The sequence below is a fragment of the Scyliorhinus torazame genome, chromosome 5 (assembly GCF_047496885.1).
Source record: "Scyliorhinus torazame isolate Kashiwa2021f chromosome 5, sScyTor2.1, whole genome shotgun sequence".
Lineage (NCBI taxonomy): Eukaryota > Metazoa > Chordata > Chondrichthyes > Carcharhiniformes > Scyliorhinidae > Scyliorhinus > Scyliorhinus torazame.
The window spans coordinates 114,427,997-114,441,218 of NC_092711.1; the positions used below are offsets into that span (position 1 = coordinate 114,427,997).

Consider the following 13,222-nt stretch of genomic DNA (forward strand, 5'->3'; position numbering starts at 1 on the left):
GGTTTTTCTGCCTATGTAATTGGTTAAAGCTCTTCCCACATCAGTTCACTGGAACATTCACTGTCTGTGTGGGTCTCGGTGCTTTTTCAGTCACACTGATATTTGAAATCTTTTCCCACAAACTGAACAGACAAACATTACTCCTTCCACATTCAAAGACTGGGATATTCAGGTTCTAAAGAATTGAGTGACTCTGTCAGATCTTGATGTTTGGTTTGAGTTTTCTGTCGGCCAATCTTCCGCTTCGAACATCCTGTAAAAGGAGTTTACAAAAGTCATCACTGTCAGTGCAGGATAGAAATTCTGAACAGACAATTCTCGTTTCTCTGGAACATTTTTTCCTCTCTTGTTCCCCCAAAGCTGTAAATCCCCGCCCCACACACTCTCCCTCCTCCCTGGGCTGAAATCCAAACCCATCTCACCATCTGCACCATTTCTTTCCTCCACTCCCAGTTTTCTCCCTCCCTCTCCTCTGCCTGGGTTCTCCAGCTCCTGTCTGCAGACTGATAATAAAACCAATGGGTCTTATTGGGGGTTTGGGGCCTCCACTCACCTGCCTGAGTCCATCTTCATGTCCGCACTGCGCGTGCTCCAGCTCACACTGGCTGGGGGGTGATTGACGGTGGCTGCTGACCAATAGGAGGAGAGCAATCCGGGTGTGGATTTTCACTGAATTTACCGGCCGCCATCTTGGGTAAGAGAGTCAGGTCTTTTGTTCTTGGAGCGGATCGCTTGGACGGCCATCTTTGTATGGGAAGAGGGAGTGGGCGGGGTTTCCTCCTCACTGGGAGGCTCCGGGGAAACCGGCGATCGCCGCCATCTTGGGAGTGGAAAGCGGGTCTTTTGTTCTTGGAGCAGAGCGCTGGGGCGGCCATCTTGGTTAGGGAAGAGGGCGTGGGCGGGACTTCCTGCCCGGTGACAACTCCCGGGTCACCCGGCGGCCGCCGCCATCTTGTGGCGGGGATTCTCTATCCGGGTCTTTAGTGAAGGACAATGAGCTGGAGCTGAGGTTGGAAAGTGTTCAGAGGAAGGTCTGAAATCAGATTTACAGCCAGATATCTGTAAGAACCACAAAGTTCACATTCAGTATGTTTGGCAAATGAAATCACAATGCTGCAAACACTCAGTTCTGAAGAAGAATCAGATTGGTTTGGAAATGTTAACTCTCTCTCTCTTCACAGAAGCTGCCAAACCTGCTGAGGATTTCCACAACTTTCTGTTTTCACTTCACATTTCCAGCTTCTGCAGAGTTTTACTCAAATTATTATGTTTTTGAAATACTGTTACATAACCAGTTAAGAGTAAAGCAATTGTCACCATTTAAATGTCCAAATCAGTGATATTTATTTGTTTAACTGAGACTGGGCTGTTCAGGAGCAATGTCAGAAATCACTTCACAGAAAATATAGTGAAATCTGCAATTCTGTTCAGATTCTGTCAATAGAAACTATAAAAACTGATAGAAGTTTATGAGATGAGAGTATTAATGGTTATAGAATCAAGGGAGATGGATGGATTTAACAAACAGATAAGACATCTGCAAACTGGAGCTTAATGTCTGAGGTTGAACTGATTCTGGTTTTGTTTTGAAGGTGGTGTCGGTTTCCTGTCCTGTTGATTATCTCCACACCCGCTGGTAATTTTCCGGAGGTGAGATCATAATTTTTATTTGTGTCATGAGTAGGCTTACATTAACACTGCAGTGATTAACTATGATTAACACATTGATTTCACTTGATTTTTATTCAGAATTTAATTTCTTATAACAAGGTTGGAGTTTATGAACACCATAATAACAATCTTTATTATTGTCACAAGTAGGCTTATATTAACACTGCAATGAAGTTACTGTGAAAATCCCCTCGTTGCCACACTCCGGCGCCTGTTTGGGTAAATTGGGGGGAAATTCAGAATGTCCAGTTCAACTTACAAATCACCTCACATCTTTCGGGACTTATGGGAGACCCACGCAGACACTGGGAGAACATGCAGACTCTGCACAGTGACCTAAGTGGGAATCAAACCCAGGTCCCTGGTGCTGTGAAGCAACAGGGCTAACAACTGTTACCGTGAAGGGGAAGAGGGTTGGTGCAGTGACACAGCCTTGTCTGATCCCAGTCTTCACTGAGAAAGTGTCTGGGGTATTTCCATTGATGAGGATCATGGATTGTGTGTCATCATTGTGCAGGCGGAGGATGGTGGCCAATTTCTGAGGACAGCCAAATTTGAAGAACATACTGAAAAAAAACATCACTTTGATGGCGTAAAGCATTTTTGCGAGGTCAGAAAAGACAAAGAACTGCGATTGCTGCTGTTCCGTATATTTTTCTTGTGTTTGTCAAATAGTGTCGATCATGTCTTTGGTGCCTCGTGAAGGGAGATAACCTAACTGTGACTCTGGAAGGAGCTCTTTGGCCACGAAGAGGAGATCATTGAGGAGGATCCTGGCAATGATCTTCTCTGTGGCAGACAGCAGGGAGTCGCTTGTGCAGTTACCACAATCAGACTTGTCCCTCTTGAATATAGTCACAGTGTCACTGAGATCCCCGGCATGCATCCTTCTTCCCAGGTGAAGAATATGAGATTGTGTAGCTATGCCAGGAGTGTAACCCCGCCATGCTTCAGAATTTCAGCAGGAATTCATTCTGCCCCAGAGGCCGTGTTGTTTTTCAGCTGTTGAATGGCTTTTTCACTCCGCTCCAGATCGGGGTACCATGGGGACTGGGCCAGATAGGATACTGAGGAATGGACTTGAGGACGTTAAAGCCAAAGACAGAGTCTCGGTCGAGGGGTTCTTCAGAATGTTCCCTCCAGTGAGCACTGACTGACACTCTGTCCTTGATGAGTTCCCCTCCACACTTTGCTCTCAGTGGGGTGGGGCCATTGACTGCTTAGGTCATCAATTGTATTGGCAGTGCTGATGAAACCGTGCATGCCATTGCTTTCCATGAGCTGTTGGCTATCCCTCACTCTTTCTACCCTCAAACGGCTTCAGAAACTTGGAAAGCCTAGAGCAGGCACCTCAAAAGCACTGGAGCAGTACTACCAGCAGTGCCTTCACAAGATGCTCCATATTCAAGGGCATGGAGGGCGATCCAACAGAGGGGAGGGAAAGAGAAAACTGGGAGTGGGGGAAAGAAAGTCTGGGGCAGAGGTGAGTGTAGTGGCCATCACTAAGTAGAAGGTGCTGGGGAAGCTGAAAGGTCTGAAGATGGATACATCACCCAGACCGGATGGACTACACCCCAGGGTACCGAAGGAGATAACTGCGGAGGTTGTGGAGCCATTGGTGGTGATCTTTCAAGATTCACTGGAGTCAAGGGGCTCCCAGGGGACAGGGAAGTGACTAATGTAACACCCCAGTTTAAGAAAGGAAAGAGGTAGAAGATGGGAAATTATCAGCCGGTTAGTCTGACTTTGGTTGTTGATAAGATTTTAGAATCCATTATTACGGAGTTCTTGGAAGTGCATTGTGAAATAGGACTGAGTCAGCACGGCTTCATCAAGGGGAGGTCATGTCTGACAAATCTGTTAGAATTCTTTGAGGAGGTAAAAAGGAAGTTAGGCAAAGGAGAGCCAGTGGATATGATCCATTTGGGTTTCCAGAAGGCCTTTGACAAGGTGCCGTACAACAGGCTGCTAAATAAGATAAGAGCCCATGGTGTTTGGGGCAAGGTACTGGAATGGTTAGAGGATTAGTTGACAGGCGGAGATAAAGGGGTCTATTTCAGGATGGCAGCCTGGTGACTATTGGTGTTCCACAGGGGTCAGTGTTGGGACCACAACTATTTAATACATTAACGATCTGGAAGAAGGTACAGAGGGCACTGTTGCTAAGCTTGCAGATGATAGAAAGATGTGTAGAGGGACAGGTAGTGTTGAGGAAGCGGGGAGGCTGCAGAAGGACTTGGACAGGTTAGGAGAGTGAGCAAAGATGTGGCAGATGTATTAGAATATGGAAAAGTGTGAGGTTATGCACTTTGGAAGGAATAATCGAGGCAAACTATTTTCTAAATGGGGAACGGCTTCTTGTTAGGTGAATTGGACATTCTGAATTCTCCCTCTGTGTCCCCGAACAGGCGCCGGACTGTGGTGACGAGATTTTCACAGGAACTTCATTGCAGGGTTAATGTAAGCCTACTTGTTACACTAATAAAGATTATCATTATTATTATTAGCTAGTGTACTGTGTGCAGTTCTGGTCGCCACATTACAGGAAGGATGTGATTGCACTGGAGGGGGTGAAGAGGCGATTCACGAGGATGTTGCCTGGGATGGAACATTTAAGTTATGAAGCGAGGTTGGATAGTGTAGAAGCCAGGTATTTCGAATACAACTAGTATAGGTAAAAGATAGCTGTTTAAGCATAAATGTTGAGCCCCAGTTTTAAATACCCATTTATACAGCATAATTCACTTTTACTGAGGTCCGTTTTTCTGGCAAATACATATTTTCAAAGACAGTGTGACATTAAAACAGCACAGTTGCAAGATAATTTGACACTGCTTGTGCTAATTGTCAAGGACAGGGACTGAATACACAGCAACATTGTTCACAATGCAGATAACAGCTGGGTCAGAAAAGCTGATGTTGCACATTGAAGATGGACGGCTTGCCATCAAATCAAATGTGTTTGAGTCTAACCCAAACCAATTAGGATTATATTGGGGTGTAATTAGACGACTTAAGACAGATATGAAAGTGTATAACTAAAAAGTTTCTCCCCGCCACTTTAGGTTGTTTTTAGTTTTTAGGTTTTATTGTCTTTGAAAGTGTGTTGTGTGTTGTCTTTGGGAGTATTGTCTTTGGGGGTGTGTTGTGCTGTGTTGTCTTTGATTCTGTCAGTTTGTCTTTCTGTTAGTTTAGTCAGTTTTGTCCTTTATAGTCTCCATTTTTTATTGTCTTTGGGGGTTCTGTCAGTCTAACAGTCTGTGTCAGTGATGTTAGTCCACTTTTGACTTTGAGTTTGAGTTTAGCTGAAGATTAGCTTTTGACGAATGTGATATAAAATAGTTACTTTAGAGATATTAGTTAATGTAATGTAGAAATAAGCCACTTTGATTCTGGCAAGTAGAGACAAAGGATTTTAGACCGCATGGAAAAAGCAGGAAGAGGTGTGTCTATGAGAGTGATGCTGAATTGATAGGGGCCGGAGAAAGGGATTGGAAGTGAGCCAATCAGAATAGATCAAACAAGTCAGGAGGGACATAGGATGACCTATGGGTGTCGAGTATGTGAAACTTGATGCCATTTGAATGTATCAGTACTGATCTCTTTGTCTGGGACGTTCACTTAGTTCCCCGGTTCTGCAGAGAGCAACATGTTATCTGTATCACTGTGGACTAGGTAGCTTGCAAGCTGAATAAAATAACTAATGTTATACCTGCAAATCCATCTCGACTTTTATTGAGGCCAGACTGACGGATAAAGAAATTTGGGATTCAACACTTTCTCTCTCTCTTCATGTTTCATTGCCAGACTTTGACCTTTTAAAAGTTACTTTCGAGCTGTCTGCCTAAGCAAAGAAAGATAATGTCTGTAATTCTCTGAAAGCTTCGAATTGTCTACGAGTTGCCTTTTAAATGACTTTCAAATTGTAATCAAGCGACTACAAATAAAACAATTCTTTTTGGCACCTGAGAAGTTTTAACTGCAAATCTCTGCTGAGTTCCAATATTTGCAAAGTGCTACTGATAACCGAATAGCAGGGATGATATAAATTCCTTCAACTATACACAGTCGAATAATACAAGGAATCGAACAACTTAACACAGTCGACAAATAGTACAAATCTTACAACTTGTCGTATTGCGCCAGGACTTGATTCATCAACTAAGCTTCCCCCAAACTTGGCGTGGTTCGACAGGTTAAGATTCCTATAAATTAAAGATTCCTTCAGATAGGCGTGGGTTATTTTCATTGGAGCAGAGAAGACTGAAAGGCGACCAGATCGAGGTGGACAAGATTATGATGACCATGGACAGGGTGGGTAGGGAGCAGCTGTTCCCCTCAGTTGAAGGGTCAGTCACAAGTGGACACAAGTTCATGGTGAGGGGCAGGGGGTTTTGAGGAAAAACCTTTTCACCCAGAGGGTGGTGACAATCTGGAATGCACTGCCTGGGAGGGTGGTAGAGGCGGGTTGCCTCACATCCTTTAAAAAGTACCTGGATGAAGACTGGCATGTCAGAACATTCAAGGCTATGGATCAACTGCTGGCAAATGGGGTTAGGTAGGTGGGTCAGGTGTTTTTCGTGTGTCAGTGTTGGATTTGGATTTTGTTTATTGTCACGTGTACCGAGGTACAGTGAAAAGCATTTTTCTGCGAGCAGCTCAACAGATCATTAAGTACATGAAAAGAAAAGGGAATAAAAGAAAATACATAATAGGGCAACACAAGGTACACAATGTAACTACATAAACACCGGCATCGGGTGAAGCATACAGGGGTGTAGTTAATCAGGTCAGTCCATAAGAGGGTCATTTAGGAGTCTGGCAACAGCGGGGAAGAAGCTGCTTTTGAGTCTGTTCGTGCGTGTTCTCAGACCTTTGTATCTCCTGCCCGATGGAAGAAGTTGGAAGATTGAGTAAGCCGGGTGGCAGATTATGCTGCCCACTTTCCCCAGGCAGCGGGAGGTGTAGATGGAGTCAATGGATGGGAGGCAGCTTTGTGTGATGGACTGGGCTGTGTTCACGACTCTCTGAAGCTTCTTATGGTCTTGGGCCGAAAAGTTGCCATACCAGGCTGAAATGCAGCCAGATAGTTTCCTTAGTTTCTTGAGGAAATATAGGCGCTACTGTGCTTTCTTGGTGGTAGCGTTGATGTGGGTGGACCAGGTGATTTTAGGAGATGTGTACCCCAAGGAATTTGAAACTGCTAACCATCTCCACCTCGGTCCCGTTGATACTGACAGGGGTGTGTACAGTACTTTGCTTCCTGAAGTCAATGACCAACTCTTTAGTTTTGATGGCATTGAGGGATTGATAGTTGTCGCTGCACCACTCCACTAGGTTCTCAATCTCCCTCCTGGATTCTGACTCGTGCAGACTTGATGGGCGAAAGGCCTCTTCACTGTTGCTGTTGATACAATGTTAGGTGGCATTGCAGACAGTCCAGACGATGGCATAAAATTGCACGGAGATATTGACAGACCAGGTGAATGGGCAAAATTGTGGCAGATGGAGTCCAATGTAATCAAGTGCGAGGTTATCCGTTTTGATCCAAAAAATAATAAAACAGAGGACTTTCTAAATGGAAAGAGATTGAGTACAGTGGATGTCAAAGGTGCACAGATCCTTAAAATGCCATGGATAAGTGCAGAAAATAATCAAAAAGGAACGCTAGCATTTATATCTAGAGGATTGGAGTATAAAGTCACAGAGGTTATGCTGCAGTTATACAAAACCCTGGTAAGACCCCACTTGGAGAACTGTGAGCCATTCTGAGCACCACACCTTCGGGAAGATGGCCTTGGAGGGAGTGCAATATAGGTTTACTAAAACGATACGCCACGATACCTGGACTACAGGGGTTAGGTTACGATGAGAGATTATTGATTGATTTATTTTATTTATTGTCACATGTACCGGGGTACAGTGAAAAATATTGTTCTGTGTACAGTCCATAAAGATCGTTCCATATGTGAAAAAAAACATAGGACCTACATAAATGCACAGGCAAGGGGTGAGCATACAGAGTGCATTACTACTCAGTAGTGAAGATGTGTGAAGAGATCAGTTCAGTCCATAAGAGGATCATTCAGGAGTCTGGTAACAACGGGGAAGAAACTGTTGTTGACCCTGTCACCGTGTGTTCTCAGACTTTTCTCTGATGGGAGAAGTTGGAAGAGAGAATAACCCGGATGGGAGGTGTCTTTGATTATACTGCCCGCTTTCCTTAGGCAGCGGGAGGTGTAGACAGAGTCAGTGGATGGGAGGCAGGTTCGTGTGATGGTCTGGGCTGTGTTCACGATTCTCTGTAGGTTCTTACAATCTTGGACCAAGCAGTTGCCATACCAGGCTGTGATGCAGCCAGATAGGATGCTTTCTATGGTGCATCTGTAAAAGTTGGTAAGAGTTAATTTGGACATGCTGAATTTCCTTAGTTTCCTGAGAAAGTATAGGCGCTGTTGTGCTTTCCTGGTCGTAGAGTCGACGTGGGTGAACCAGGACAGATTTTTGGTGATGTGCACACCTAGGAATTTGAAGCTGTCAACCATCTCACCTCGCACCATTGATGCAGACAGGGGTGTGTACGATACTTTGCTTCCTGAAGTCAATGATCAGCTCTTTAGTTTTGCTGACATTTAGGGAGAGATTGTTGTTGCTACGCCACTCCACTTGGTTCTCTATGTCCCTCCTGTAGATATTGAAGATGTCGAGGGATATGATGGATAGTGTGGGAAAACGGTGCTGTGGTAGATCAGCCAATGATCCCATTGAATAGTTCAGCAGGCTCGATGGGCCGAATGGCCAACTGCAGCTCATATTTGTTGTGGTCTCCTGGTCAGGAAGCTGTGAGCTTGGATTTGTCAATCAGCTTGAATCAGCACCTTCAGGAGAATAGAGTGGGTGAATATTAGATACAGCAGAGTGAGAATGGAGGGAGATTGTGTGGGATGGAGATTTACAGCTTTCGGGGAATAAGAGAGAGGAAAAATGTGACGTAGAAACTAGAATTGTCTGTTCTGAGTTTCTATCCTATACTGACAGTGATGAGTTTTGTAAATTGTTTTTACAGGATATTAAATGAGAAGGAATTACAGACAGAAATCTCAATAGTCAAGCTTCGATCTGACAGTCACTCCCTTCCCTGGAACCTCACTATCTCCCGCCTTTGAATCGAGAAGGAGAAATGTTTTCCCGAACTGTCAGCTAAAGATTTCAAACATCAGCGTGACAGGAAAAACACCGAGACCCACACAACACACACCCGAGTGAGAGTGTTCCAGTGAACTGACCGTGGAAACATCAGTGTGACTGGAAAAGGACCGAGACCCACACAACACACACCCGAGTGAGAGTTTTCCAGTGAACTGACTGTGGAAAGAGCTTTAACTAGTTACACAGCCTGAAAAAACATCACACCATTCACAGCGAGGAGAGACCCTACCCGTATTCTGAACTGATTGTCGAACCTGGAGAGACAGGAGGAGACCCAAAACATGGAGAAACGGTGGAAATGTGGGGACTGTGGGAAGGGATTCAGAGTCCCATCGAAGCTGGAGATTCATCGACGCATTCACACTGGGGAGAGGCCGTTCACCTGCACTCAGTGTGAGAACGGATTTACTCGGTTATCCACCCTGCAGAGACACCAGCTAATTCACACTGGGGAGAGGCCATTCACCTGCTCTCAGTGTGGGGTGGGATTCAGTAATTTATCCAACCTGAGGTCACACCAGCGTGTTCACACTGGGGAGAGGCCATTCACCTGCTCTCAGTGTGGGGTGGGATTCAGTAATTTATCCAACCTGAAGAGACACCAGCGAGTTCACACTGGGGAGAGGCCATTCACCTGCTCTCAGTGTGGGAAAGGATTCATTGATTCATCCACCCTGCAGTCACATCAGCGAATTCACACTAGCGAGAAGCCATTCACCTGCTCCCAGTGTGGGAAGGGATTCACTCAGTTATCCACCCTGCGGAGACACCAGCGAGTTCACACTGGGGAGAGGCCATTCATCTGTTCTCAGTGTGGGAAAGGATTTCCTCATTTATCCAACCTGCAGCGACACCAGCGAGTTCACACTGGGGAGAGGCCATTCACCTGCTCTCAGTGTGGGAAAGGATTTACTCAGTTACCCAACCTGCAGAGACACCAGCGAGTTCACACTGGGGAGACGCCGTCCACCTCTCACTGTGAGACGGGATTGCATGTTTCATCGCATCTGCTGTGACACCAACAATTTCACAATCGATTCCAGAGGTTGGATTCTGCTGTTATTGTTTCTGCTCTACATCCAGGACTGCATTTTGTTCATTCTGACAGGTGGTCAGTGAGGATGGTCGGAGGGTTTCTTTCTGCTGGACTGGCCGGTCTCACCATTTTGCCTCCAATGGGCTGATGCTCTTTGAGCCTTGTTGCTAATCCCTGGCTTCAAATTGCACAAGGATCACAGAGTGAAAGGGTGTTTGGAAGTTTGAAGATATTTATTTCCCACTTCACCTTGGAACAGCCCCACCCCCCACCCAAAACGTGCCACGTTGCCATGGAAATGGGTCCTGGTGGTTACATTTGTTTTGTTTAATTGATCTGGATATACCCAGTGATCCAGGTCACTGTCCGTGTGGAGTTTGTACATTCTCCCCGTGTCTGAGTGGGTCTCGCCCCCGAAACCCGGGGTAGGTGAATTGGCCACGGTAAATTGCTTCTTAATTGGAAAAAAAGAATTGGGTATTCTAAACTTAAAAAACAAAATCTCCGGGTGTTACTCACTTTTCTGGGTGTTACTGACACAAGAAAACTATCCGGGTTTGAAGGGCAAGTTGTCTGAGATGGACTGGGAAACTGATGGGAGACAGGGAATAGCAAATATTTGAGGAATTATTACATGTTTACCAGGGGGTCGGTTAGCTCAGTTGGCTGGACGGCTGGTTTGTGACACAGAACGAGGCTAACAGCGCGGTTCGACTCCCACACCGGTTGAGGTTAGCCATGAAGGCCCGGCCTTATCAGCATTACCCCCCGCCTGAGGTGTGGTGACCCTCAGGTTAAATCACCGCCAGTCAGCTCGCTCGCGCTCTCTCACTTTCTCTCTCAAAGGAGAAAAACAGCCTGTGGTCCTCTGGGTATTTTGTGATTTTTATTTCACAAAAATACACCAAATCTAGATTTTATTAAGGAACAAAATTCCAACAGGAAAAGTGATTCAAACATGGCAAACAAGAAAAGTAAAATGCTTGATTGATTTGATTTATTGTCGCATGTACGGAAGTACAGTGAAAAGTATTTTTCTGCGGCCGAGGGAACGTACACAGTACGTACATATACGTACATAGTAGGCACAAAGAATAATCGACAGAGAACATTGACAATTGGTACATCGATAAACAGTGATTGGTTACAGTGCGGAACAAGGGGCCAAACAAAGCAAATACATGAGCAAGAGCAGCATAGGACGTCGTGAACAGCGTTTTTGAAGGAAACAGATCAGACCGAGGGGGAGTTGTTGAGGAGTCTAAAAGCTGTGGGGAAGACGCTGTTCCTATGTCTGGATGTGCGGGTCTTCAGACTTCTGTACCTTCTGCCTGATGGAAGGGTCTGGAAGAAGGCAATGCCTGGGTGGGAGGGGTCTCTGATAATGCTGTCTGCCTTCCTGAGGCAGCGGGAGGTGTATACAGAATCAATGTGGTGGTGGTAAGCTTGTGTGATTCGTTGGGCTGAGTTCACCACACTCTGCAGTTTCTTGCGATCTTGGACCGAGCAGTTGCCATACCAAGCTGTGATGCAGCTGGATAGGATGCTCTCTATCGCACATCTGTAGAAGTTTGTGAGAGTCGATGCAGACATGCCAATTTTCTTTAGCTCCCGTAGGAAGTAGAGACATTGTTGGGCTTACTTGACTGTTGCATCAACGTGAGTGGATCAGGACAGACTGTTGATCACGGTGACCCCCAGGAACTTAAAGCTATCGACCATCTCCACTTCTGAGCCATTGATGCAACCGGGAGTGTGTGTCGTGCTACGCTTCCTGAAATCGATGATCAATCACTTGGAAATGGAAATATTCCATTAGATCAAAAGGGCTGGTTTAGCACACAGGGGTGGTTTAGCACAGTGGGCTAAGACGGCTGGCTTGTAATACAGAACAAGACCAGCAGCGCAGGTTCAATTCCCGTTCCAGCCTCCTCGAACAGGCGCCGGAATGTGGCGACTAGGGGCTTTTCACAGTAACTTCATTTGAAGACTATTTGTGACAAGTGATTATTATTATTAAGGATGGAACTCATAAAGTGGTCAAAATAGTAGCAATGAATGAATCAGTAGTTATAGTCAAGGATTGAGTTTTATTTGCTGTAAAATTGTAAAAGCTTAATTGCTGTGTGTGGGCAATGAGGATAAATGTACCGGCAAGCGAGACCTTCCAGCCCTGATTAGCCTCAACATTCAAAACTGTATGAATAAAGAATTGTGCAGAATCAGGTAAAGGGATAGTATGAAACAGTTTGATTGTATTCCTGTCAAAGTTAATGAGAGAAGGTGGTATCAGTAATTGGAGATCAAATTAAATTATACTGGTACCCAATTGACCAATGGTCATGTTACCACAGGCCCAACTCTGACATGAGGTAATGAAATGAAAATGAAAATCACTTATTGTCACAAGTAGGCTTCAATGAAGTTACTGTGAAAAGCCCCTAGTCGCCACATTCCGGCACCTGTTCGGGGAGGCTGGTATGAGAATTGAACCGTGCTGCTGGCCTGCTTGGTCTGCTTTAAAAGCCAGCGATTTAGCCCAGTGTGCTAAACCAGCCCCTGTTTGGCCACTTTGGGGATAAAGGTCGACGTTCCAAAGGACTTCCTTGCTGGCCAAGTACTGAAGACTCTCGAGGCCGAGTTCCAAGGAAATTACTGTCAAAGAAGGAGCCAGGGAGGGTTACGCTTCCACAGACTGATCACCTGCATGAAGTTGTAAACGTCAATGTCTTCAAGTCGTTCAGTAAACCTTTTTCTTTTAATAAACATTTTAAATTTACTATACAGAGAATTCTGCCTTTTCTTTAATTGGTTAAAAACGTGACTGGAACAGTGAAACAAAGTGAATTTATTCAATGGTATGTTGGGGGTGGCTGAGATCAATTAAGTTATAGATAAGAAGATCAGATAACATCAATCTTCGATTTTAAAACTTGCATTTCTGTAGCGCCTTTCACAATCACAGGACATCCCAAAGTGCTTTACAGCCAATCGAGTACTTTTGAAGGGTAGTAACTGGTGTGTTGTAGGAAAAACAGCAGCAAATTTATATACAGCAAGATCCCACAAATAGCAATGTGATAATGAGCAGATGATCTGATTTTAGTGATGTTGATTGAGGGATAAATATTTGCCAGGACACCGGGGATCACCCCCCCCCCCCCCCCCCGCAACTCCTCTTCACAATAGTGGACACGGGAACTTTTACAGGACCTGAGAGGGGCAGACAGGGTTTCAGTTGAACATCTTATTTGCAAGAAGGAACCTCCGACAGTGCAGCATTCCCTCAGTGCTGGCACGAGGAAT

At 45.2% G+C, this 13,222-nt stretch overlaps 1 long non-coding RNA gene across 1 annotated transcript; it reads left to right on the plus strand.

Moving 5' to 3' along the window:
* The first annotated feature begins 918 nt into the window (after positions 1-918).
* LOC140419535 (uncharacterized) lies at positions 919-12,698 on the plus strand. The gene is made up of 3 exons (XR_011945846.1): positions 919-1,061; positions 1,593-1,650; positions 8,738-12,698. It is a non-coding gene; the product is annotated as an uncharacterized lncRNA (long non-coding RNA).
* Positions 12,699-13,222: the final 524 nt, after the last annotated feature.